Source organism: Anas acuta, chromosome 3 (genome assembly GCF_963932015.1).
Source record: "Anas acuta chromosome 3, bAnaAcu1.1, whole genome shotgun sequence".
Lineage (NCBI taxonomy): Eukaryota > Metazoa > Chordata > Aves > Anseriformes > Anatidae > Anas > Anas acuta.
The window spans coordinates 115,859,009-115,885,649 of NC_088981.1; the positions used below are offsets into that span (position 1 = coordinate 115,859,009).

The following is a 26,641-nucleotide window of genomic DNA, read 5'->3' on the forward strand; positions in this document are numbered from 1 at the left end:
AAAGCCCTGAAAAGAACCCAGAGGGAAAGGTTTCCAGGACACATATGCCCTGGAAATGGGAATCTGTAAGATGGGCACCAGGGTTTGGACATGGGAACTGAACCAAGCCACTTCTCCAACCCCACCCAACTTTGTTGTAAAGCACATATATTCGATGTGTTAAACAGACCCATTTCTATCATTATAAATCGCAAGGTAATAATTAGAGATGGAGAAATAGGGTCACGATAAGTACTACTCCAGCATCGTTTCGTTGTGTGTGGTGCATTTCAATGCAGGTTCTCAGCTGGGTGAAGGACACTGAAGAACAGCCAGGCCTGTGGGAGCCAGCGTGGCTCTCATTAGTGCTACTATGTATGAGGGAGTTCTGCATTACACAGGGCTGATCTCAAAGCACATTCCTAAGAAAAATTAGGCTGAGATTTGGGAAAGATGAAAACCTACGAAGCTGCTGTATTTATGCTTAGGCAGCACTTATTCTGCAGAAATGTGCTCCTGAACTGAGATCGCACACTCCTGCAAATTAATCACACGAGAAGATCTTATTCAGCTGCATAATCTACCAGGAAAAGGTGCACCACATGAGCAATATTTTGCAAAATTAATGTCTATATTTGCTGACCACACTTTAAACTAGGATCAAGTGGCAAAATATTAGAAATCACTCTGAGAAATCAGAATCATTCATTACGAGGAAAATATGAAAACAATGACCATGATTTTTTCAATTAGAAACTCAGCATGTTAGCTGCAGTGTTAATACACTTATAATTAAGCTCGTCCATTGCTCACAGTAGATTTGTTTCACATTGCCTATAACACTGCCAGACTTCCACTGCTAGAAAATTGTCCCAGACCGATGTCTGTATCTATGCAAATATTATAAATTCCAGGTAGCTTTAACTCAGACACTCTCCAAATATATTTTAGATAAAAAATGTCATGTTTTACCCACGTTTGAAAAAAATATATATCTAATTAAAGAGTTCCAGTAGCTTCCCTGATTTGCAATTTGGAATTTCATTGCAGATCCTGGCTTGCTCAGAGCAACATCTCTTCCTTTGGTACGTCTCTATCTGGAATTTAAAGCAGAAGCCTCCAAGTTTGTTGCTTTTTTCAATGAAGTAACTGTGAAAATCCACTACCAGTGGATCTATCTCAATGAAGTGGTGGATTTGCATAGCATACAACAATCTAATGCCCCTACAAAATATTTCATTCAGCTTTCTCAAGCACATGTAGCTTTGCACCTTGCTTGCACTTGCTCACTCTTGCACAGGATTGCCTTGCCTTAAAGCCCAGTAACACCCTGCTCAACAATCTAACTTGGAAGATTTTAAATAAATAATACTCCCAACAGAAGGAAGATGAAGTTTCTGGTTTAAGCTGGTGATTTTTTTTGCCTTGGTAAGGACTATTTAATGGAGTACAAACAGATTTAGAATGATCTTTATGCAACTTGTCCTAATAGTCTGCTATGGCACCACTGCAGTTTCTCTGCATGATTGTTCAAAAGGGAAAGAACAAATGGTAGCACTCCTCAGAGCTTCGGTGAAGGTTATGGTTTGTTTCATTTTGTTTTTAATTTGTAAAAAGGTTCAATTCTTTGTACACCGTAAATCAAATTAAGGCCTGCCTGGGGACTCATCATCCCAAGCATCTAATGAAGAAAATACATCAGGGCTGATGCAAATTTATTGGATGATTTCTGCACAAAGGAAACAACAAAATAGCCAAGAAGAACCACGTATTAATGAGGAAACAGATGATATTTAATTAAATAAATATTCTCAGCAATGCTGCAAGGAATGAAATTATATAGGTGTTGGACAGCCAAATTTTGAAGCAGGTTACTAAGATTTAAACTGCATTGCTCATTGTTTTTCTTCTTACTGATAGAGTGAAAGTACCTAAGAGACAAATATTCATTCCTTAGAAATCAGGCATCAAAAAGCAAATTAAGATCGCACATTCTCTACCAATATTTAATTAGGGATTTCGTGGAAAAAAGATCTATTTTTGTCAACTCTATATTTATGACAATTACTAGTATTTTCATTCCTTCCATGGAAACAATTAATCAAGTTAAATATTACAATACTAACATAATCTTAAACACTACACCTAAAATAATAGGCTAAGGAATTTTAAGAATTACTAATTTTGAACTCAATTTTCTATTTTTATTTAATTAAAATGAGCTGTTTCTAAGTATTATGGGAATAGTACAGCAATACAGAACACTGACAAGGAAGCTAGGTTGTGAAGTAGACAAGACAGAAAATAATTTTCTATTTAACCTGACTACATCTGAGCCTTGTGACCGATGAGCTGCAGATAGAGAACCATGAAAAGATTCATTGAAGTGAATGTACAAAATAGAAATTAAAATTCTGTTAAAATTAAAATTAAAAGGTCCTCCTGTGTATCTATCGTAATCTTGGACCCTCAACAGGAAAAAGGCTGTAGCAAAATCTATAATCAGAGTTCGTATGACAAATGAAAATACTTAGTATCATTATTACGTACACAGCTCATTTATATTTACTGTGCATTTATAAGTATTGTTTTATTTTAATTAGTGAGATGGAGAAAAAACGCTTTAGTCAATGACAAATGATGTTCTCATCGAAGATAATGGTGTTTTTGTCATGGACTTCAATTTAATCATAGAATTATGATTCTCTATTCTTCTATCATAGAATCACAGAATGGCTCGGGTTGGAAGGGACCTTAAAGATCACCCAGTTCCAACCCCCTGCCATAGCAGGGATGTCACCCACTAGATCAGGTTGGCCAAGGCCCCATCCAGCCTGGCCTTGAACACCTCCAGGGATGGGGCATCCACAAACCCCATAGGCAACCTGTTCCAGTGCCTCACTACTCTTACAGTGAAGAATTTCTTCCTAACGTCTAATCTAAATCTATCCTCTTCTAGTTTAAGACCATTCCCCCTTATCCTATCATTATCTACCCGAGCATAGAGTCTTCTCCATCCTTTTTATAAGACCCCTTCAAGTACTGAAGGGTCACAATGAGGTCTCCCCAGAGCCTTCTCTTCTCCAGGCTGAACAACCTCACTTCTCTCAACCTTTCTTCACAGAAGAGGTGCTCCAGCCCTCTGATCATCCTTGTGGCCCTGCTTTATTCTAAAACTAAAACCAATAAAAGCACGGTACTGGTTCTACTGACTCTTGACTGCCTTGCTGCACTGCTTGGTTTCTCAGAGCACTTCCAAACCATGAGTTGCATTAACCATCAGCAACAGCTGAGCAGTCAGAGAGTCTGGCATGCCCATTGTGGCAGTCAATCATGTAACTAAACTGACAGCTTTGGTGCAAATAATATTTCAGGAAATTCTCCTAAATGTGTATAAGTTTTTTTTCTCGTGTTCCCTAATGCATGCCTAATACAGAAACCAGTAATGTCTCCCAGGTTCCTTTAACTGAGTTCACAGCTGGAACTGACCAAACCCCAGGCACCCAAGATCATTATTCACCATCTCCAAGCACAGGCTCCCAGTCACTAATCCTGCACAGAAATTTCAAAATGACACTAATTTTTAAAATGACACTAATCCTGCACACAAATTTTACACTTTCTCTTCTCACCCTATTCATCTGATAACTATTTAGCTCACCCCCAAAATATTTTATCTAGATGAGCAATTTTTTTTCATTAAGTCCATCCCAAATTGCTTACATGTTCATTAGCAAACACGAACAGAAAAATATTAATGATTCGATAGTTAGTGCACAGCCTGTGGTTCAATTCCACAAGGTCGTTCATTACCCTAAACAAACAGGAGTTGTTAAGCAGTCCCAGCAGAAAGCAGAAAAATCATACAGAACTAATACTTGCAGGCAAATGCTATAAGGAAGCTGCTATCACTTCAATTAAATTCTGTCATGGCCTCTTCTTCACCACTATTCCACTCACTTTTTTTTTTTCCTGGGACTGTTCCTGAGCTTTTAAGATTTGTATGACAGGTTTGTCAGCAAATCAACAATGTTTTGAATCTTCCCAAATCACAGCGATAATTCTGATTGCTCTTTGAACTAAAATATCACATCATTTCCCTTTTTACAAGATTCACATTTATTAGTCCTCCCAATAAAAAAGAGACCTCTAACAAATTTTTTACAATGATATCTCAGTGCAGAAACAGACTGTGTGTGTACATGGTAGATAAAAGGAATATTCATTGTGGAGTAGTTATCAATAAACTATCTAAGAAAATGCAAATTCTAGTTTTCATTATTATTAATCACTGATATTGGGCACGCTCTTGCTTGGAGCTGAGCAATCTGGCTCTAAGCCAGTAAAGCACTTAAGCATCTTCTTATCTTTATGCATTGAAGCCACTATTACTATTCACGTGCTTAAAGTTAAGCGTGTGTAAAAGAGCAGAATGTTCAGCCTTGCTCCAGACTGAAGCCCCCAGAAAAGCACAGTTAATGGAATACGGAAATATAAAAATAAAACCCAAAGCCAGAATGTCCTACAGATTGAAATAACGTTCCTTTTTAAATAGTTCTATTCCTCAAAGATTTGCTCCATTTCATCAGGTTGACAGCACGCCAGCACATGTGCGTCCAACAGAGGAGAAAGACTTGAGGATTAGAATTCAAATATTATCTTATAATATTTATCCCTAGATCTTAGAAAACTATTAAATGCTATGGACTCAATTCACGCCTGATGTAACTCAGGCTGAAACCAGAAGTTGCATCAGAGGTGGAATTAGCCCTATGTGTGTATGAGCGCGAGCTTTTTTCAGTAGACGTTGCTAGACTTCGGGATGTTAGGCTTTTGTAAACCTCCATTAAAGAGCTTTTATGAACTACTGTCGCAGTTTCCATAGAAACAGCAGATCATAATTTCTGCGAGAATATAAAACCTTTTTTCAATACATTTGATAGTAATTTTCTCAAAATGACCTCCAGGTAATTAATGTGATAGTTTGACCCGTGCTTTAACATTATTTTCTAAGAAACAAGCTGTATTGCTCCTTTAAAAATTGGAATGCATTGTTCATACCAAGCAAAAAAGACCTTGAAACTTTGGGATTTGCTCCAGCAGGTATTGTATACATGGCCAGTTCATGTTTCTGCTTCTTTTAACACATTTCTCTGACCTTGTGGAAGACTACATATAGCTGTGCAACCTCTGCGTCTTTGCAAAATTAACAGTCAGAAACTTGCAAAGTGAAACCAAATAAAAACAGAGTTGTCCATCTGTCTAAATCCCATAGAGATTCTCTGTCCTCAAAACTTAAAAACCTATTGCATGATGTGCACCCAACATGAAGGACTTCTGAAGAGTTGTAGCGATGGCGGTCTCGCTCTGAGCATCGCCACCTTCACGGAAACACTATTTACGGTGTCAGGACACACCTGTCAGAAGTTCACATTTTCACGAGATGAAAAGAAATTGAAGCCAAACAAGACTTTATTTTAACTCCACATACTTAATTGAGATGATTAATTTCTATTTACTTTAAGAATTGATTTGAATCAGCTCAGGTGGTATTAGAAATTCAGTGTTTTTGGAAAATGCTATCAAACTTTTGAATTTAACTTTAGAAATCCATTGCTGAAAACCTCCTCTGGTTATATTTATCATAAATCTTTTTACTGTTATCTACTTTTTCTAATTACAGAAGCGTATCATTTTCATTTATTTCTCTTTCACTGGTTTTAATACTGTAATTTTGTTTTCCTTTCCCAGCTGAACAACTTTTACCTCGTGATGCCTCCCTGCCAGCCTGCAGTTCTGTATTCCTCATGCTTTCCTTTATTTGTTCCCAGGAGAAAATCTCATGGATCATCTGGCAGTTTTCAGAGATCCATTTCCTACTTCTACCTTTTTTATAGTTTTACACAGAATGTCACCTGGGTCTGAAATGGGTAAATGTAAAAAAATATATAAATGAAAGGATGCTGTTTCCTATATGAAAAACTTGGAAGTGTTCTCTGAAACTACCAGCAATTAAAAGTATCACAGCGAAATATATCATTCAGAGCATCTCCTCAAACAATCTGGAGTATTTTTGGTAGTTATTTAGACATCTATGTTGTAGTGCAAAACAGACATCAGTAGGTTTTGAGACCATTAAAACGTGCAGAGCAGCAATCTGGCTCCTTCTGAGTCAGTTCCTCAAATTGTTCAGTTCACGTGGAAGCTTATTTTTCGTTGGGTTCTGTTACTATTGGAAACGTTGCTGTTCTCATGGATGGCATTTCAAATCTATTTGTACCTATTTGCCGTGGATCACAGAATTCTCTTTATATGCTTAATAGAAATAGAAACTGTTGGATTACCAGGGGTTGTTGCTTGCTGCAACAGATGGCGATTTCTTGCATAAATTTTCTTGACCACCTCTTTACACCTAAGAATGAAGCTACTTGCTTTCACTCTTGGGGGAGATGGGCAAGAATATTTCATTTTTTTCAAATATTTCAGTGGTTTTTTTTTCCATAGTTATCAGCAGCTGGCTGATGTTTTTAAGTATTCTGCTAGGCTCTTCAGCCTCTGCAGTGTGAACCAAAGTTATTATGTGAAAGCGTTGGTATGACCCTATGGTGATGCTCATAGGAAACCAGTAAACATAAGTGAACAACTCCAGACTTGTCTCCCTCACACAGGAGGGTTTAGAGATCTGTTTCTATAGACAGGGAAAAAAACAGACTGCCTTTTCTTCCTGTACTCTGCACGACCTTGTAACAGGCACATTTAACCTCCTCGCTTGGCTGGGAGGACTGACATTTTCAGTTCTTCAGAGAAACCCTTACCACTGTCTTCTATCTCTTTTTATGTTATCTGAATACCCACTGTTCAAAATAGTTCTTTTTCACTGTTAACTATTTTCCAATGAATTTAATCTTTCCTGGAACTCTATGTACCAGAATATTCATCACCTCAAGTTTGATACTCCAGCATTTATTGTTAAAGGATACTGTTTTGATGGGCTGGATCCTTCCTTCCATGCAAGGGCTGCTGTTCAAGAGCTGCCCTTTTTCCCTGGAAAAAAAACAATGGATGCAATAGTTCTGAAATAATCTCAAGTTACAAAATAAATTCGAACTTCTTTTCTTTTTCTTTTTTTTTTTTCCCCCCCCCAGGCAGTTTTGTCTGTGAATGCCTTTCTCTGAGGCAAGCAAAATGGGCTCAATTCTCAGTTTCCTCGTATGAGTGTTAAAAAATCAACATCTGAGCATGCCCAATCTGAAGAATCAAGTATAGGATGTAGTTGTTCATTCAAAGAATATTCAGATTGGACCTAATATTCCAGTAAGTGTGTTAGATCCTTATTTTTCAATCTTGCTGAGTTGTCTGAGGGCTACGGAGTTCTACAGAGGGCTGAATTTTCTTGCCAATCTTCAAAGTACAAGAGCACAACTGCATTTACCCTACATCTTCATGAACATCAGTTCTTCCAGTCCTAGCTGTGAGTTTCTGCTGTGCCTTGGTCAGTGACGGGCTCTTGTGAAACAAGCACAGAACTGATACAGAAGATTAAACTGCTGTTAAGTGTTCCGAATTCCAAGTGAGAAATGAACATTGCTTGCTTTATCTACTGCTCTGTTATTCATTAAGTGGAAAAGTTGCCTTCTTTGCTGATTGCAGTCCCTCAGCTTTCACCTTTATTCATTTATTCATTTATTTATTTTCTGAGGCAGAACATTTTGAATCTTATTGAAATCTCTTATTAGGCTTCATTCTGCCAAATTCAATGTATTTATTGATTACACAGAGTCAACCTAGTTCATTTGTGCTATTTTTAAAAAAGATGTGTCCAAAATAGAACACGGTACTCCAACCAGGCAAGTAGGGCAGAATTATGACCTTATTTTATGTGTTTTTTATATTTTTAACAGGATCACATTGCTTACTCTCCTGCAACTTTCAAGCGCAGGGAATAACAGTATCATTTTATGACAAAACTTCTAGCACTTCATGTATTTTCTGTACACCTCTCACAGTTTATGTGTGCTTCAGCTGTCGTTTTACCTTTCCATACATCTTTAGCATCTCAAGCTCTTTTCCTGCTTGCTTTCATGTTCCCAACCATTTACCAGCAAATTCTCACGAGTACACTCACTGAAAAATGTATTTTAGCTCATCTAGTGATAATCTCTTCTAGCAGCAACCTGTAGTTGCAGTGGATAACTGAAAACCATACCTTAGAATGAATTTGGGGACACTTAAAGCATTCCTCTGGAAATGGGACACTTGGCTTCACCGCCCAGCTACAATGACTATTTCTTTACTTACAATGGACAACATATCAAGGCCATTACCTGAAAAAATACGTTTCCTATACTGTTTGGTGATTAAGGGAATTTTTTAGAAGGGAGGAATAATACATTGAAATCTGGTTAGCCAAATGAGGGAGCTGACAGCCGGTTTTCTCACATCTGGTAAGAGATCCCAAGTCCCTACACTCTTGGCAAACACCAGCTCCTTCTTGTTTTGTGTCTTCCCAGAGGTGCCCCAAATGTTTTACTTGACATTACATTACTTGACTGTAAAGCAAAGGACTTCTTTTTCCTAGTTTCCTTTGTTTTCAACAGGCAAATTCTAAATTATGTCATCAAAACCTTTTTCAAATCAGATTTGTTAATGAGTACAAAGAATTAATTAGTTGCATAGCCCTATTTCCACGTCCTTGTGTCTACCTACACCACATCCAGCCTGAAGCTGGGAAAGCCATCACCAGCGCCATGTGAGCAGCATTTAGAGACATACGAATTTAGGTGTATTAACTTTGAACTGAATTCAACCCCTAATGTGCATTTTTATCTCTTGGCTGCTCTTCGGATCTTTGGCAATACTTCCCCCATGTATTTCCCACCTATTTGGATATGTATCAAGTTGATACTGAGCCATTACTGGTTATTTTTACACTAATCACTTCAGAAATATATTTTTAAAGTTGTGAGTGTCCAATTTTCGTTTAATTTTGCAAGTTACATACTTAATATTTACCTAATTTTATATTTTTAAAGACATTTCCCTTAGTTTACAAGTAAAATAAAGGGAAGGCAACAATAGGGATATTGACACAAATTCTTATTATTAGCAAATCATTTTCCAAAGAGAAAATTGCAATGTGTTAGTGCTCTCCAAATAATAATTCAGAACAAAATCTTACTTTACTGAGAGAAAAGATGGTCCACACAAGCATATTTACCCTGGCATCACCATTCACAATTCACCATCTCCTCTTCTCCAGCACTAATCTCTCATCACACATTAAAATGTTCAACCATGCCTTGCAAAAGATGATAGAAACAACATTTTAAAAAGAAATTGATTTGGCAATATCAGCATGAGACCTCCCCAGAACTGGGACAAACTAAACCAGGCACTGTACACATACAGAAAGAGGTGATGTCTGTATGCATAGCCAGAAAATGTTGAGAAATGACAGAAAATTGCTATTGCTTCTTGATAGTTTGTTACAGAGATCATTTGATATGATCGTGATGAACATGATTACTTCATGGTTTTTTTATGCCCTTGAATATGATGTAATGTATCAACACATTAATTGAAATTTTGGTCACAATTAGCATGTATTAAATTCCTGATTAGTTGTATGCATTTAAAGTACTTTAATTGGTTTGTTTCCATTGATATAATGTAATGTGTTTTAAACTATGTAATTTAGAGGTGTGTATTTAGTTATCATTGATTAGCTAATCAATAGTATTGTCAGAAGTGTATGAATGCTGAGTTAATTATGACTGAAACTCACATTTCTCAGGAAATAAGTGACATAACAATTTTCCCTCTGGCAGCGTTAGCACATCATTTGCTTCTTTTATTAAGTCATGCAGATACTAAGATGAGTTTGCATTCTCTCACTTTTTTTTGTGAAGCACTTGAAATGTCTAACAGATTTATAAGCGTGATCAACTTCTTCTACACTTGCAAATCCAGTGACTTCATAAGAAGTAATCATACAAAATATTCACATCATATTGCAAGTGAAATTCAAAATTCAGGCACCAGAAGCAGGAAAACTTGCATTGTCTCTACCTACAAATTCTGTTTTGCTTTCTTAGACTGTGAAATCTTTATTCAAACTGAGCAGCCTTCGATACCTACCATCATCAAAACCACCACTCCCATCAGCTTCAGCATGGCTAACGTGGCTCCACTGCCATTATTGAGAAGAATTTTAGTTTCAAACAGTTCAGTGGAATTAATCCCCAAAGTCAAGGTTCAGCAAAAAAAAAATGTTGCTTAGCCCTTAAAAAATATTTGTAATGTTTTTTAGAGATGAGGAATGTTGTGTGGAATTTTTAAGACTCTTTATTTATTGGACAAGGATTTTCTAAATGACACAACCATATTTAAAATAATAAAATATTCTTAAATATCTAATAAAATTGTGATCTCTATTTCTTAACTGAGTTTGTCTTGCCATATAAAATCCAAATTCATTTTCCTCTGTGAATTTGTCCTTTTTCGTTTAGCAGTCTTGCTTTTTCCTCTGATTTCAACAGAACATAAATTTTGCTTGTTGTAACAATAACTTCAGTTGTTTTACCCTTATGTCATTTCGAGACATTCTCATACAGCAGTTTCAAAAGTGGTATTCACTTAACTGTGAGAGAGATATTTCTTAGTAAACCAATACAGTGACAGCACAACACGCTTTTTGAAGTTGTACCAAAAAAAAATCAAGAATTCACTACAATGGATACAAAAGGTGTATTTCCAAACTACTGCATTCACTTTGCAAACCTCAGGCAAAAGACAGAACCAAACCATGTTGTATTATTTTCATTTTTCCCATGGCTCCCATGTCAAACACAGTAGAGATGTGGTTTCCAAGCCATAAGCCACAGAACATCTTATATGTTCCTCGAGCCCAACACAGTAAATTTTCACGTGTTAAGTTCAATGCTTTGACCCCAAGAAATATTAGCCAAGACAGCTTAGAAATTATGAAATAAATACTACCTAATGCTGGTCCAGTGAGACACCAGGAGATTGAATCAGACCACCTGAGTACCAAGGGCTGTTTTGAAGGCATGTAGTGAGGCAAGAGCTGAGGTGGTTGTGGTTTCGTCCAGGGTCTCAAAAGACTCCCGTTAAGGTTCACAACTCCTCCATCAGCCCAGGACAGCGTGGCTGAGCCCCTTGCCCAATATGGACCAAGATTAGGAAGGGAGTTAGTTGACTGATCATGGATGGAGCCTCTCACCACCTCACTAGAAAAATGTAGGGATGAGACCACACTCACAGAGAGCACTGGGCATAGGGGAGGATTTTGACCCAGAGAGCCCTTTGGTTAAATATCTTACACGCCCTTCCTCTCCCTTTTCTCTCTATCTCTGCATCTACTACTGAAGCAGCTGAAATCACTTAAAGCATGGAAATGAATAACATCTATTTTGGTAAGAGCTGTCATTCAAATTGTCTTTTCATCTCTATACAGAAATGTTCAAAAAAGTCTGACCTACTGTGTAAGTCCAAGCCAAGCTTTAAGAGTTTAATTCCAAGCACCTGGAACAGATATAAACACTAGGTAAACACTAACAAAAATGCTATATGGTCAATATTCAATATTGTAAGAAGACCCACACTGGATCTGACCAAAGGCACATCTTGCTCTCTTTCTTTGACAGTGCTTCAGATGTTGCCCAGGGAAGAATGCATCAGTATAAGTACACTGTGGTATTTCCTCATACATTCTCTCATTTCCAGATATCTGAACTAAAGGCCTCTGTTAGCCAGAAGGAATATTTATTGATTAACAGCTCGTCATGGATTTTTCTCCTCTGAATTTGTCTAAGCACCTTCAGAGCTCTTGGAAACACCTGGCATTCGCAGGAGCCTGAGCTGCATGAGCCACAGGACCCAGAGCTTTACCAACGGGGGAATGTATGAGTGCTTTCTAAAAAAGAAAGTCTTTTCTTTGGGTATAAAGAGGTCTCCAAAACATCGGATCCCATAGCTGACTTTTTAATGAATTAGCAAAGTATTTTGTTTCATTTTAGAGATGTTTCATTTGGAATTAGCTGTAATTACCCTGTCCCTCTGCGGCTGATGCAGTCGTATGAATTTAAGTTATAATAAAGTATCCAGCATCTCAAATTAGGAAGATAAAACGTCTACCTTTTCATTACTGATTTCCTGTAGGGTCGGGGTGACCCAGAAAGTTTGTGATGCTCTGATACAAAGCCTTTCTCGTGCCTCTTACCCAGCACCTTGCTGCTCGGAGCCAATGCTGCCAAGCAAGCCTGGGCAGGGAAGTTTTATGCATCATCAGGGATGGCTCATGATCGCTCCTTGCAGCTCTCAGCTGTCCTGCTAAACCCAAATGAATCTTGACCCTTTCCAAACTCCAGGTTGATTGTTTCAAGAAGCAGTCAAAACAACTTTTATTTGTTTCCAGCCCAGTGAAACAGAGGTAGTTAAAGCAATGTGTCTGTGTCAAACGAAAGTACCAGCTTAGGAGCCACAGATAGTAAAACACGGAAAGGTTAGGACGCTCCTGGAATGCAAAACGTAAGATTTCCAAACTAAGCAAGCAATGTGTGCACATCATCAGAAACTGTAAACAACAAAACCACAACAAGGGCACTTGCCCTGCACATTATGGGATAATAAGCATGCATCATCAGAGGATGCACAGTAGCCGAAACTGGCAATGTGCTATGAATTATGCAAACAACTAATACAAAACCAGTATATTTTCAACGATAAAATACAAGCGTATCGAGTGAACTCGACGCTGCATGAAGATGGATTAAATATATTCTGATTTGTTTTGGAGATGCCTGTAATGAGTTCACAAAGAATGACATCTGACCCGAAGATTTTGTTCGCTAGTACACCAGCCCTGCCTTACCTCCCAACTAATAACACATCTCAGCAGAATATATTTATTTATTTTGCTGTTTGTTGTTAACCACTGATAACAGAAACAGGCTAGAGAAGGGCTGAGCAGAATTGCATCACTCCCTTCTTGTAGATGGTATCCCTTCCCCCCGTGTCACTTGATTCTTGACTGAGCTAAAGCACTGAAAAATTAGACTTCATTTCAGTATGCTAATAGCAATCTATCCAAAACAATGTAATCAAGGCCTCATATGCTCCTATAATTTCATTCTTGACATAAGTCTGACAGCTATTTATTGTTGGAGGGAACTGTGGGGAGGGGAAGAGAAAAATTCCTGTAATTTCCCCTCCCCCAGCAAACACAACAGCTTTGCAGTTTAAAGCAGTATCTTTGTGAAACGCACAAAATGGTAATAATCATGGGGTTTACATATGTCTTGTCTTAAGCAATCAAGGCAGGGAGTTAACGGAGAGGCACATTCAGATGTGCCAATTCCCAAACTGGCCACCTCTGATGAGCCAGCTGTGAGCTTCAATTGTCACATTATAATTTAGGCAAGGAGGAGGGGGGGGGGAGAGAAAGGCATCCAGCTCCACACTGGATGAACATAATTATTCACAGCAGGATGCTGCAGAATTAATTTAGCCAATCAGAATTATAGTGGGGGCTGGGTATTGGCAGCAGCGAACGTGGAGAAGGAAAAAGAAGGGAGAAAGAAAATCAGGAAAGGGATCGGGAAAACGTGGCTAGCACCTCGCTAATATTTTGCTTCTGCGTACTCGGAATACAATGAAGTGAAAACAAAGCTGTGACAGAGCTGTTCCTGGCTCTACGGGGCTGACTTGATATTAGAGAAGCTGGGGATTTGGCACATCGGGAGAGACGCTAACAACCTGGGTTATTAGTGAGAAATCATACAAAACGCTACCTGATCGCATCATGTTGAGTGATGTACTGTCAGCTGAGCATAAATCCGGGAACGGCGCTAGCCATGCTGCACCCGTCCGGTTTAGCACCTGAGAAATTCTGCCAAAACTCCACTTAAATAACAGAGGAATCATGGAAACAGTCCCCAGCCCAGTCTGTGCTCATAGGATGTGAGCCACATAATTTCATCTCGCAATCGATCACGGGTTTTGTGTTGACAACTTTTCATTGCTCAATTAAAGGAGCTGACCGGGGCAGTGAAGAACTGGAGCTCTGCCATTAGAGGTCAGCAGTTTGGGCTCGGAGATGAGCATTTTGTTTAATGATTCCATTAAGCTGATCACCGGTGAACAATGAGCAGTATTGGCACGTATTTGGCCATCGCTACATTTCAGCCTAAAACACCCATAGAGGTGAATTCTCACGTGATTTTTCAAGTTTTCTGTGACTTTTGAGTACTGGCATTTCATCAGTTTGCAAGTGACCAACAGCTTTTTTTCAGAACTTAAATGAGTTTTGGTAGAAATTAGTACCATATATTAAAATTCTGTGCAAAATATCCTTTTCTAGTTACTTTAAGCTGATGGTGCCCAGACGAATTCTTCATCCTAGAGCAAATTTGTAGAGGAAACATTCATCTTCCCTTTTCTCTTCACCTCCCAAAGACCAGTGCAGTATCAGGACCAGAGAAGCTATGCTCTTTGATCCTCCTGTCCTCCTTTAACTGGAGCAAAGGAGAATACAATCTCCACAGCACTCCTCCTTTGTCCTGATTCCGTCCGACATCCTCTCCGCAGGGATAGCTGTAGAGGGAAGGCTGAAGAGATGCAGAACATTGACACTGCCCAGGTATCTGCACGTTGAGTGTTGAATCCCTTAACATTAACACAAATCTCTCTTGATAATGCAAGGAGACGAGTCCTAAAGTAAAGATGGCCACAAGCCTTAATTCTACCTTAAGAGATCCTCAAAGAAGGAGTACGTAGAAAGTGTAACTCCAGATCACTCAATTCATTTCCACTTAAACGAAAAATAAAATGATTATACTGTAAGGCAGAAGCTTTTTTTTTTTTCCCCCTTCTTCCTGGAACTGCACAAGCATGACAAATGTAACCGAGGCAGAATCCTCGAGTTCCTGTAAAAGTTAACTTAAGCTTCTGCTCCCTAATTCTGGTAATGGTGAGAAAAATGACAGGAAGGTTGGTCAGATTTTATTTCTGGCAATAATGTTTGATGTACACCACTGTCAATGAGAACCATGATTTAATCTGTAAGGATATAAGGCCTTGTGGTAAAAATGGTATAACTACAGATCCTGATTAACAATCACTGCAACAGTAAAATGGGTTCCCATAGCAACAGGGCTGAAATTATACAACAAATGGCAATGCCATATCAGATAAATCACTCCATGAAATGTCCCTGTTCGGAAACCATTTGGCTTTCTGCTGCCTTCATGTTTAAAGACTTGCAGATATTACTTTCAATCTCCTGATCCTCACTTCTCATCCTCTGAATTCCATCATCATTGTTTTCTTCTAATAACCCAGGTAAAAGAAGAGTAAGAAGTAATAAGACGACAATATGGTATTTAGGAACTGAAAGCTCATTCCAGATCCTAAAAGTTTAATAATATATGTGCTCCTATACGTTTTATATTTTTTTTTTCTTTTCATTTGCTCTATGTTTCCTTTATGGTATTTCCATAACCTCAGTTTCCAAAAGCAAATATTATTTTTTTTTGCATTTGTGAAACACATGACTGCCACCGCCCTCTTTGTATGCACTGCTTATGGGGACCAATACTATAACCAAGGAAGATGTGCACTATAAAAGAAGAAAATAGCACCTAGAAATTGAATATGAGCTTGTATACTAGTCATTTACAAAATGTATGAAAATCACTTTTTAAACATGACTCTTGTACTTAAAAAAATGTGCATTTCCAGTGACGCTGCCCGTGTAAAGTCAGTTTGACTTTGTGAAGCTGTTATTATAAAACTCCTTAATGAAATTGCTTAATATCCACTGCTTAAGGGAATCAGCTATTTCCTATAATGCCTGCATGTACCTAAATACAGAGCTACAGACACAGCATACAGAGTACACAGCTACACAGAGGGGCAGACAGACAGAACTGCATGTAGGGTACTGAGGTGGCTTAGGGACAGGAACAAGGGCATATGTTGGGTCATGGAAAGAATTAGTTTTGCTTGGCTTTAAGAAGAGAGGGCTAACAGTCTGTCTTGTTGCTGTCTGCCTAACTGGAGGGATTACAGAAGACAAAACCAGGCTGTTCTCGCAGGTGTGACCTACGAGAACAAGAGGCAACAGACAAAAAATGAAACACGGGAAATTCCAATCAAAATAAGAAAGAATAATAAACTTGCCATGGATATGGTCAAACACTGGGGCAGGGCTCAGAAAGATGTTGGGACCTGTCTAATCCACGAATACTAAAAGCCCTGAGCAACCTGCTCGAGCATGTTGGACTGATGACCTCAGGAAGTCCCTTTCATCGGACATTAAATCATTGAGATCTACACAGGGATCATGCACGGGACGACAAAAATCACAGGTTTCAGGAGAAAAGAGTGCTGGGGAAGTCGCCAAAGAAGCATTTTCATGGAGCTGTAACTATGGGCTGGAGGCAACTCCATAACCCAAACAGCAGCTGAACAACTTTCATCCCCTTAAGATAAAAGAACTTAGAAATAATTTACTTTGGCCAGGAAGGTAGCAAAATTTTAGCTGAATAGGTAAGACAAAAGCTCTGGAAGGAGAAATTTCTTGTATCCCATTCTGGAGGATCTCAGCCTGAAATGCTCTTAATACTTCTGTGCAGGATTGCTGTTAATATTCTGCTAATTTGCTTAGGGGGGCTTGTTTGGGGAACTGGAATATTTTACCAAGAATTCTATCAGCACAGATGCCAGTTCACAGCCTAAGGTGTAGCAGAAAAATATCTTCTCTTCATTCTTCCTAGACCATGACTTGAGTGAACGGTGTGATCCCAGGAAGTAATTCTGATAAATAGAAGTACAGAAATGACTAAAATAATCTCTATGTGTTAACAACATAACCTGTGAGCAATATAAAATATAAAAAGAACTTTATTTTGATGGCTATGTGAAAGTTACCTGGGAACGCCCCCTGAATTTTAAGTTCTGCCTCTTTTGTCACAGTTTTGATGTAATCTGTTCTGCTCCACCTGACTATAGGATCTCATGTAAGAACATTTTTCCTTTTAGTCTGGAATCGTATAGTTGTTGCAGACAATGATATGGAGAGGCAAATGAGAGATTGTTCCTTATTGACTTCTGCCGTGAAAAAAAAAATGCAAATAGCATTTTAATGCTTTACTCCAACATAAATCTAATTAAAGTTATTCAGAAGATGACATTACAACTGAGAAGTGAAAACAGAAAAACGCAGAAAGCAATGAAGTGATAGAAATCTATATCACAAATATTTTTTCCTACATCATTACCATGAATGTATTTCCAAGTTACTAGTTATATTTATAAAAATAACATCAGTGCATATTCATTGCTCCTCTTGTCTGGGACAGTGCTTAAAATGCGTATGCTAAGAGGCCCCCATCATGACTTTACAGGTGTCGTTTTTGTGAAATTCATAAAATTAGTAAATCATTTGTTCATCTATTTACCTATTGCAATTAACTCAATTTCAGTCCTCAAACTCCTCTTTTTAAACCTCCAACTCATTCAAAACGTCAATCACCTTATTAAAAGGAATCTAAAATATACTGGCCCAATCCTGTTCACGTTAGAATTAAAATGAAAATTTGCCTTGACTTTGTTGGAGTGCGATTTAATTTTAAAACACTTTCCCAAAAAATAAACATTTATATGCACAGCACAGCCTATGAGAAAACTGTTAAATATTATGAAAGGAATTAATATTTTTCTTTCCAAAAGAAAATGGTATATAAACAACATATATATATAATTTTGTAAATATAGCAGAGTGAATAGTTACCTCCTATACAGAACAATTAGGGTTTTCACATATTTAAAATGCAATTATTTTGCTCTCAGTTATTATTTAGACAAAGTAAACAGAACATGCCAGTGAAACAGAAAATTAAGGCACCTCGCATTTCTCTGTGAAATACAGTATTTCTCTCTAACTACACTGGGTCAAATGTACAGAATGATGTGTCCAATGTCCCAGAGAAAAGAATACATATTTCTTTAAGAACTTAAACTGCAAATATCAGCGTTTTTAGCAGAAGGAACAAGACGATCTTCATTCTCCTGATATTAAATCTTGTAATATGACGCTGTATCTTGTCGGTTTACTTAACCTCCGCGATAAGGTTGAAAGCTGTCAGAAATTCACAGCTGATAAAGTGAAGAGTCAAATCAGATCCCTGGTCGCGGAATTTACACTCCGAATGTTCCCCGACTCCATAAGTCATGCTGAAGACAGGATTCTGTATTATGTTCTGGCAAAGGGACACGGACCTTTACAGGCTAAAACCACTGATGTCACTCCGAGCATGCCATCTTCCAACCCTTCTGCTTATCTGAAAATTTCCTTTTTTATTACGGCAGATATCCACGTTCATTTGTTTTTGTTCTCACATCTCATAAACGAGATTGCAGATATCAGATATTAAATGATAGCTGCAATATCATTCAGGGTGGTGTGCTCAGCTTTTATCATAGCAGAAACGTAGTGCTTTCTCTGCTTGTTTTTTATTTATTTATTTATTTCCCTTTTAACTAGGGGAATCTTTTAAACTGCATTGCAAATCCCACGTTTTTTTGCTCTTTTTGATATTAGCTGCTTTGATGAGGCAGTGCTTCCTTTTCCCCCCGATCTCGGCATCCTGAGCCCAATGCAGGATCACTGCCATGTGACCCCAGCTTTCGGGAACGCATCGTCCGCCGACACCCGGCTGTCACAAAAGGCTCACGTGCAACCCAGCGGAAGCTGGAGCAAGCTGCCACAGCCATATGGCAGCAATTCCGCAGTCAAAAACAAAACTGGTTTTGGTACTGCTGTAGATTTTTAACTTTTGCTGCGTGTCGGCTCCCAGGGCTCGCCTACCTGCGTTGGTTAATAGCAGTTTATTTGCACAGGGGGTGTGACTTTTACTTTGTACTGCTTATAACAATGCCATTGTCATGTTGATACTTGGTACACCAGGAGCAGCAAGAAGAAACCTTCGGCAGAGTTTCTGCACATCCACAATAAATTCTCATCTTGCTATAGAGAGTCTTTGGAGGGCTCTTTTGTTACTGCAGAAAGAATCTGACAGTGTTGATAACGACGTAACCCTGTATCTTGCAGTGCCTTTGAAAGCTCAAAAAGAACCTGTCAGTTCAAAAAGTAACAGAGAAAATCTTCTTCTGACTTTAAATCATTGAAAGAAATCAGTGCATCCACAAAAATAGAGAAAAGCATCTTGAAAAGCCTTTGAAGGAACAAAGAACTAGCAATAACAACAAAAAAAGAAACAAAATCCTTGCTGCTTTTAGGTGACATACACAAAATCCAGCAGTGCAGAAGTCAAAATGTTAAAATTTGTGCTAGTGCCACAGAGAACCCTGAGGGAGCTCACATTAGCACAACAAAAGTTTGCATATATAAGCTTTGATGAAATGAGTATGCACTGTTCTGTGCGGAATATGAAGTTACAAAAGGTGTCAAAACTGGTGCGAAGACTGTTCTGATGATGCCTTTAATGGAACAGAGAAAAAAAAAAAATTATTTGCTAACATTTTCTATCCTCTCCTTGTTCACAAAAACTGCGTGGCACAAAGAACAATCGTGGATCTTCCTCGGTGGCAGAACAAAATCTTCTACGGGTCTTTGAGCCAAGAACCAGTCGCTAATGAGGCAGTGCCGGATTCACCACACAGACGCGAACAAACACACGGACGACGGATGCGTAGGAATTATTTAGATAGCCCACTGCTGTGCTCAAAGCTCATGGTACTAACCTTTGTCTAGCAGACCTCAGCCCTGCTTGCCATGCCAAACGTCCAGGTGCTGCTCGAGATGTTACCAGCATCATTAAAACGGAGTCAGAAGACTTCTACAGCTACCAGTAGAAAAGGAACTCAAATTCGGGAGAATAGGGGAAAAATCCCATGAATGCAGAGCTGTGCTGACCTCTTCACTTGACAGAAGGCTGTTGAAAGGTTTCAAGGTACATAAAAGCCACGCGGCAGTATTTTCACATGGAAAGATAAGGCCCGGATTCTCTTGCCACGGCTCACATTAAAAACATTGAGCACGATGTTCCCAGTGTGCTGTGAGATCGAGGCATGCTTGCCATTTAAATCTATATAAGACGTGAATAAAAACTCTTCGCGGCTTCTCCGAGCCATTGACTGCATGCGAACAAGCCCTTTCTCCAGCATTATTCTATTCAAATATTTCACTCAACCCATGCTACAGGCACAAAACCAGGTGCTCTAAAGTGTGGAAGTGCCAGAATTACGAGTGTCCATATCCATTACGCTTATCCTGCTTTTGTCTATGCATCATGATACACACATCATTATGCCATTATTGTTTTTGTGGCAGGACCTCAGCTCTGTTTTTATACCTTATTTTATAAAGTATTTCATTTTCTCCTGCTGCCTGGCTCTACCTAATAGACTATATACACTCCTTACAGCTTATTGCACCCATGCAATTGTGCTGCCAAAGCTCCTGCCTCACCTCCTCTCCTTCCTGGCCTCACAGCTCCCAACAGCCACTCTCATCCAGCCCAAATCACAATTTGCAACACTTAATTAGCACCAGTGCTGAAAAAAATCCCAGCAGCTTTATTAAATTTACTCCGTTTATTATAAATAAATACATTTTATTTTATCTTAGTTATCATTCAAGCAGTTTTATTAAAATGTTTGGTCCCCCAGCGTGCCAAGGTCAAAGTAGGTTACCAAAACCTTCCTGAGCACAGGAGGTTGAAGTGGGCTCTACAAATTAGTAACAGGACCACAGAGCAGATATCCAGTATCTGAATTCCGAGCACCATTATATTTCATCTTTCTAGCTTCTTGAAGAACACAACATCCACCAGCCCAAGGACTGAGCCCAACAGAAGCTATGAAAATACCGGTGCCCCTCTTCCTATACAAGCCTTGAAGCCTTGCAAATTAAATAGATATATATATATTTTTCATATTTGTTGTTCACCACGATTAAATAACTTGGGGAAAAAAAAAAAAAAAAAGCTATTCAACTATTCAATCTGATTCAACAAATAACTAGAAATTTGGGGTTCTGCAAAATGCAGGGTCTGGGGCAGGACACAAGCTTAGGGCACTTACTTGGCAAAGTCCCTTGCTCCATGTTTGGGAGAGGGAGCAGATTTTTCAGTGTCAGTGAGAGAAAAGAAGACAAATTGGTTCAAGACCGATGGACAGTCTGCTTTGGGGATGTAGGTTTGTATTTGTACAACAGCATTTAGGCAGCTTGCAATCCCACGCTCAGGAAAGTAATATTTTAAGGCATATGCCTAAAGTCCCTCCAACCATCCCATGACTTCCCTAAAGTTGTGCACAAGCCTGAAGGCAGTTGATGAGAATTGTCATTGTGTCCTCAAAAAATTACAGATTTTACTACTCAAAATATTATGAATAAGATGCAAACAAATTCATAAAAGGCAATGCCATGGGTTAAAGACTAATTTTAAATGTGCAATCACATTTTAAAACCACCCACTTTACAGCAAATGCATAAATATACAAAGTAATCAATTTTATCAGGTAGGTGGCAATGTACAAGTTCACTTCTTAGGGCTGGTTTTCAAATTAACTTGTCATTTTTTTAAATTACAAACACTAGTTTATGCCATAATTTAGTATACCATGAATAGTGTATCTAAATAAATGTTCACTTCCTGTCTAAATAAGAAAATAATGCTTTTCCTATCACATAAAACTAATTATTGTAGTTTTGCATGCAATTTTTTTTCAAAATTGCGTTATGAATTATTCATGGTGTTGAGTTTAATGCAGTTATTTTAATGATAATATCGCGTCGGAAAAGTTTTTTAAGAAGAATTGAACACATTGTTAAACAAAAGAAAGAAAGACTACCAAGTTAAGATCGCTCTTTCAGTAATTTCCTAGAGATTAAAGCTACAAGCAAGTACAAGCTCGGTGTCTTGAAAACGTGGCAGTTATTTGGATTCAGGGTGACACTTCCAGCTACAATAAAATTAATATGTAGAAGCGGTGCTAAGCTAGAACAAATGCAGACAGTATTTGAGCAGAAAATATTTACTTGGATGAACAATGTCGAACTGGCTGGGCATCAACCTATTTTTACTTCCACCTTCCAGACTTTTTTACAATTTCTTTGTTAAGTGTGTGAGAATTAGGGGAAAACATGCATTTTGGAGATCGATGTGAAGAAAGGAGTATTCCTCCATATGCCGAGTATGTCAGAGTTGTATGTAGTTAACGTGGAAAGCACGGTGTGATTTCACACAGGTCGATGAGAAGTTAACCCTGACAGCTGAAAAAACCTTGACTTGCCTCTATTATGGCTGCTTCTGCTTCCCTTTCATAGAATCACAGAATCAGTAAGGTTGGAAAAGCCCTCCAAGACCACCTGGTCCAACCATCCCCTACCACCAATGTCACCACCAAACCCTGTCCCCACGCACCACGTCCAACTTTTCCTCGAACACCCCCAGGGACGGTGACTCCACCACCTCCCTGGGCAACCCGTCCCAACACCTGACTGCACTTTCTGAGCAGAAATGTCTCCTCATTTCCCACCTGAACCTCCCCTGGCACAACTTGAGGCCAGATGAAGGTGAAGAAGAAGAGATTATCATGTGTCCACAATGCTCTGGATATTTAACGCCTTCTCCAAAGTCCTCTCAGTCTTCACCCAGAGAAAGGAACCACAGGATAAATGAACAGCTTTGAGAACACCTTAGCAAAGGGATTTACGTTGTCGGGCTCCATCACTCCATGAGACACATTTACCATGTCCCCGCTAAGAGGCTTGGATGGTCACACACCTCCTCTACTCCTACACAGCAGTAATTCAAGCATGCTGTCTGTAAGCAAACTTTTTTCTTTTAATAACAAGCTTTTTCCCCTATTTTTCCTGTGGCTGAACATATATAAAAGATCAAGACACCAGCATTGTGGATTGTATGTTATCTTCTGCGTCATTATATCAGATCTGTCTATCAAAGTTCCTCTCCACATCTCTCTTGTCACAGTTCACTATAAGGACCTGTTCTTTTATGCCTAAATGATTGAGTAATATTAATCCTCACCAAATGTAAAAAAAAAGAAGATACAATACTGTGAGTTTAATAAAAAAAAACCTTTTATTCACCAAGGAACTTCTCTGAGACTACAAGATGGAACAGCACATCTCGGGCTCGGTGTGAATGGTAGCATCTTCCTCAATGACTTCAAATTTTATCTTTGGCCCACAGTTGTACGATTTGTACAGGTTAGATAGTCAAATCATTTAAAAAAAAAAAAAAAGTCAGATATTGAGATAAACACGATTCACTTTGGAAACCATTTTACAGTTTAATTGTTGCTCTGTTAGGAACATAAGACTGGAAGGGTCACTGCGTCCAGCCCCATGCTCTCAGCAATACTCTGATAATTTCCTTTATACCCAAGCCAGTGTTTTGCCTTATTACTGCCATTGGGAGGCTGGTCCAGAAACTGATGTCTCTAATTAATAGAAATGCTTTTCTGATTTTCAGGTAACCTTATTCTTGGCCACATTATGGCATGAACTGCGCCAGCATTCTGGGATCGGTATTGCTCTTTAGCATGGGTAATTTTTTTCCCATTTTCACTGTATTGAGAGTTGAACTGAGATTTAGGCAGGAAGGCTTTGCAAAAGGGTCAAATTTACTGTCGGTGCATTGCCAAAGATCTTCTGTCATTGAAAGCACACCTGACAGATCACTGAAGTGAACAGAGCATCACTCACCCCACAGTACAGCGTTATTGGAATGTTTAAAGTGCCAATATAATACAGCTCTCTGGTTTGTCCCCAGATTTGTTCTCCTACCTGTCAAAACTTCATCTTTATTAGCTTATTCCCAAACTTTCTCTCAGAGAAAACAACTAGTTCTGTCCAAAGCAGGAAGTGCTGGTGACAGTTCAATCCAAAATTTCACTCCTATGGCTGCAATATATGCTGCAAGCATTTTAGCTCAGAGAAGTACATTTTTTAGGCAAATCGTGTGATAATCTCCACTTCCTTGCTCTGTTTCATAACAGGAATGGTCTCAGAGTCCATGAAACCAATTCCTTTTGGATAAAACTAAATTGTCTTAAAAAGCTGTGAAATATCTGCAGTGTAGACATCAGACCCTCAACACTGCCTCAGTCTAAAAATTATTGGTTTGCACTAATTTCTCCTTCGGGCTGCCTCCTCCTGCCCTATAACATGCTCAGTGCTATCCCCATAGCCCCTGTACCCTCAAACATCCTCACTCTGCTGTGAGAGGCAGAGGCACCCACCTGCGGATCTGCAGATATCGTTCTGCTGTTCGGACCCCATCTCTGGGTGCAATCTCCCTCCAGAAAAGCAAAATAGAAAAAAAAAAAAAAAAAACAGCTAACTGTGTACTGAAGAGCAAGTCCTAATGTGCACAGATGACCCACAACAGCCCTTAAAAATAGTTAAGAATTGTTTTAATGCAGTCCTATAGATGCTGTTAACACACTGAGGGTAATACAGGCAATTCTGTGTACTCAAAAGCTATCACGCAAAGGGTTTCACAAGAGAACTATGAGATTCTGCACATACAGGTCAAATAACTTCTCCCCAAACTGGCTTTAAGCTTTTAAAAAGTAAACCCAAACTCATTTTAGAGACTCCAGATATTATAACAGTCCCTAGGGAAGTTGCTCCAAACTTCAGTGACCTTTGCAGCTAGCAAACCAACCTTGGTTTAAGAGATGAATTTATCTATCATTACCCTCAGTCTTTCTATCTTATTCTTTTCTCTGCAAAACTAAAATGCCACCCATTAGCAGGAATACTCTCCATATACAAGCACCTACAACAAGGAGAACTGACAATCAATCTCCTCTTCACAAAGAATAATAATTTGAGTTTTTTAAGACCCGCATCATAAGGTTTGTTTTTCAGCTTCAAAATAATCCCTGTGGCTGACCTTTAGGTTTCTTCACTACTTCCACATCCTTCTCGTAATCGTTAACAGAGGTATCATTTTTGATGCCGTCTTACCAATGATGTAGAGTGGTTTCTGGTACTATTACTCATGACGGAGTAGCACTATTGCTTTTTTTTTTTTTTCTCCATTTTTAATTATTTCAGAAACTAAGCCTTTGATGATTATATATTTGGTGATGATTATATATAATTTGATGATTATATACATATATTTGTATATATAGGCTGGATGTTCAAAGCATTAAAGCATTTGCATGCATTATTTCCATAAAAATCAAGATGGAAGGTGGTGTTCACATGCCTTTCAAAATCCAGAAGGCAACACCTTCACCGTATTTACTGCTCTTAGCATGTCCATGGGAAAGTGCTCGCTGAAAAATAATATATTACTGGAAGCAATCTACTCACATCAGCAAAAGGCTTGACCGGTGACAAGCTGCAGACTTCACCACAATTATTTGTCACTGTACAAATTTCCATGAGGCAGCACGGCAAATGCACCTAACCCAGCCGGTCAATGCTTTGACAGATCTGATATTAGTCTTCTCTGCAGGATACAAAGAGGATTCGGATACCTTTCTGCTGCACCTTTGTAAAATAACACCTGCGGCTGAAATTGTAGGCATGCAGGAGTCCCACAGCCAGAAGGGAAACAAGGACTAGGACTTGGTAACACAGCGGCCAGAAGACTTTTCTCTTTTCCCGGTATCTCAGAGAAGAAATTTGCTGAGAAGATACCAAACAAATTCAGAATCATGGTTTTATGGCAATTTTAATTTGTCTCTGTCAGGCCCTGGTGCTCCACTACAGCCTATGTCTTCAAGCCGCTCTGTATCTGTGTTGTGACCGGGGAACCCAGATACCCCACGCTGACCCAGTAAAAAGGAGAACTGGGAAAACTCACAGAGGGCAGTGAAAGAGGAGAGCTTATAGAAATGCTTAGAATTTAAAATTAAAAATAAATAAATTAATTAATTAATTAAATTCACAGATACCCAATATCCTTTTTTCTCACAAATTCCTCGTTTCCTTGGATAATTAAAGAGTAATTAATGTGGACCTCTAATAGCATCATCCCAGGGCCCTGCATATACCCAGCAGAGCAAAGTTACAGCTTAGCACGTCCTGCCTCACCCTACACAGACAGTTATCTTAGTCGATCATCTCTTCATGTCCTTCATGTCACATTTTCCTGAAGCAGCATAAACTATTATGGCACATGTTTTGTGGGTTAAATTTTCTTGTGTGCTTTTAACAGCATCAAATCTGATGTAGAGCAACTTTGTAGAAAGAACCTCCTGGAGTTGAGAATTCATTAGCATGCCAAAGGAACTTGTTCCAGCAAAGATGATTACGCAAATACCCCTGTGAGAAGGGGAAAGTTCTTTGAAATGTCTCTCATGGTTCAAGAAAGCATCTTATAAAGTGCAGAAAGGTTTTTTAACTGAACAGACAAGCAGACAGAACAGATTCTCATACATCTTGTCCCAATTTTAACATTATAACTTTGGTACCTTCACCAAAAACATCTTTAAAAAACAGAATTTACACTGGTACGGAGAAAAATCAGCGTATAAAGTGTAAATAAGGACAAAGTCACATTTCATGAATTAAAAACTTGGCTCTCTGCAGCAAGAAGTAGGCTATGTGTCATTATTTTTAAAAAATATG

The 26,641-nt window shown here is 38.7% G+C and overlaps 1 protein-coding gene and 1 long non-coding RNA gene across 5 annotated transcripts in view; both read right to left on the reverse strand.

Annotated features, from left to right (window-relative positions):
- The window catches only part of MSRA (methionine sulfoxide reductase A), a 268,150-nt gene that overhangs the window by 195,710 nt on the left and 45,799 nt on the right, over window positions 1-26,641 (reverse strand). The gene's annotated exons all lie outside the window — the stretch shown is intronic.
- Window positions 3,969-13,589, reverse strand: LOC137854934 (uncharacterized). Its single transcript, XR_011095461.1, has 3 exons — window positions 10,978-13,589; window positions 9,158-9,277; window positions 3,969-7,023 (listed from the first exon to the last, which is right to left on the reverse strand). It is a non-coding gene; the product is annotated as an uncharacterized lncRNA (long non-coding RNA).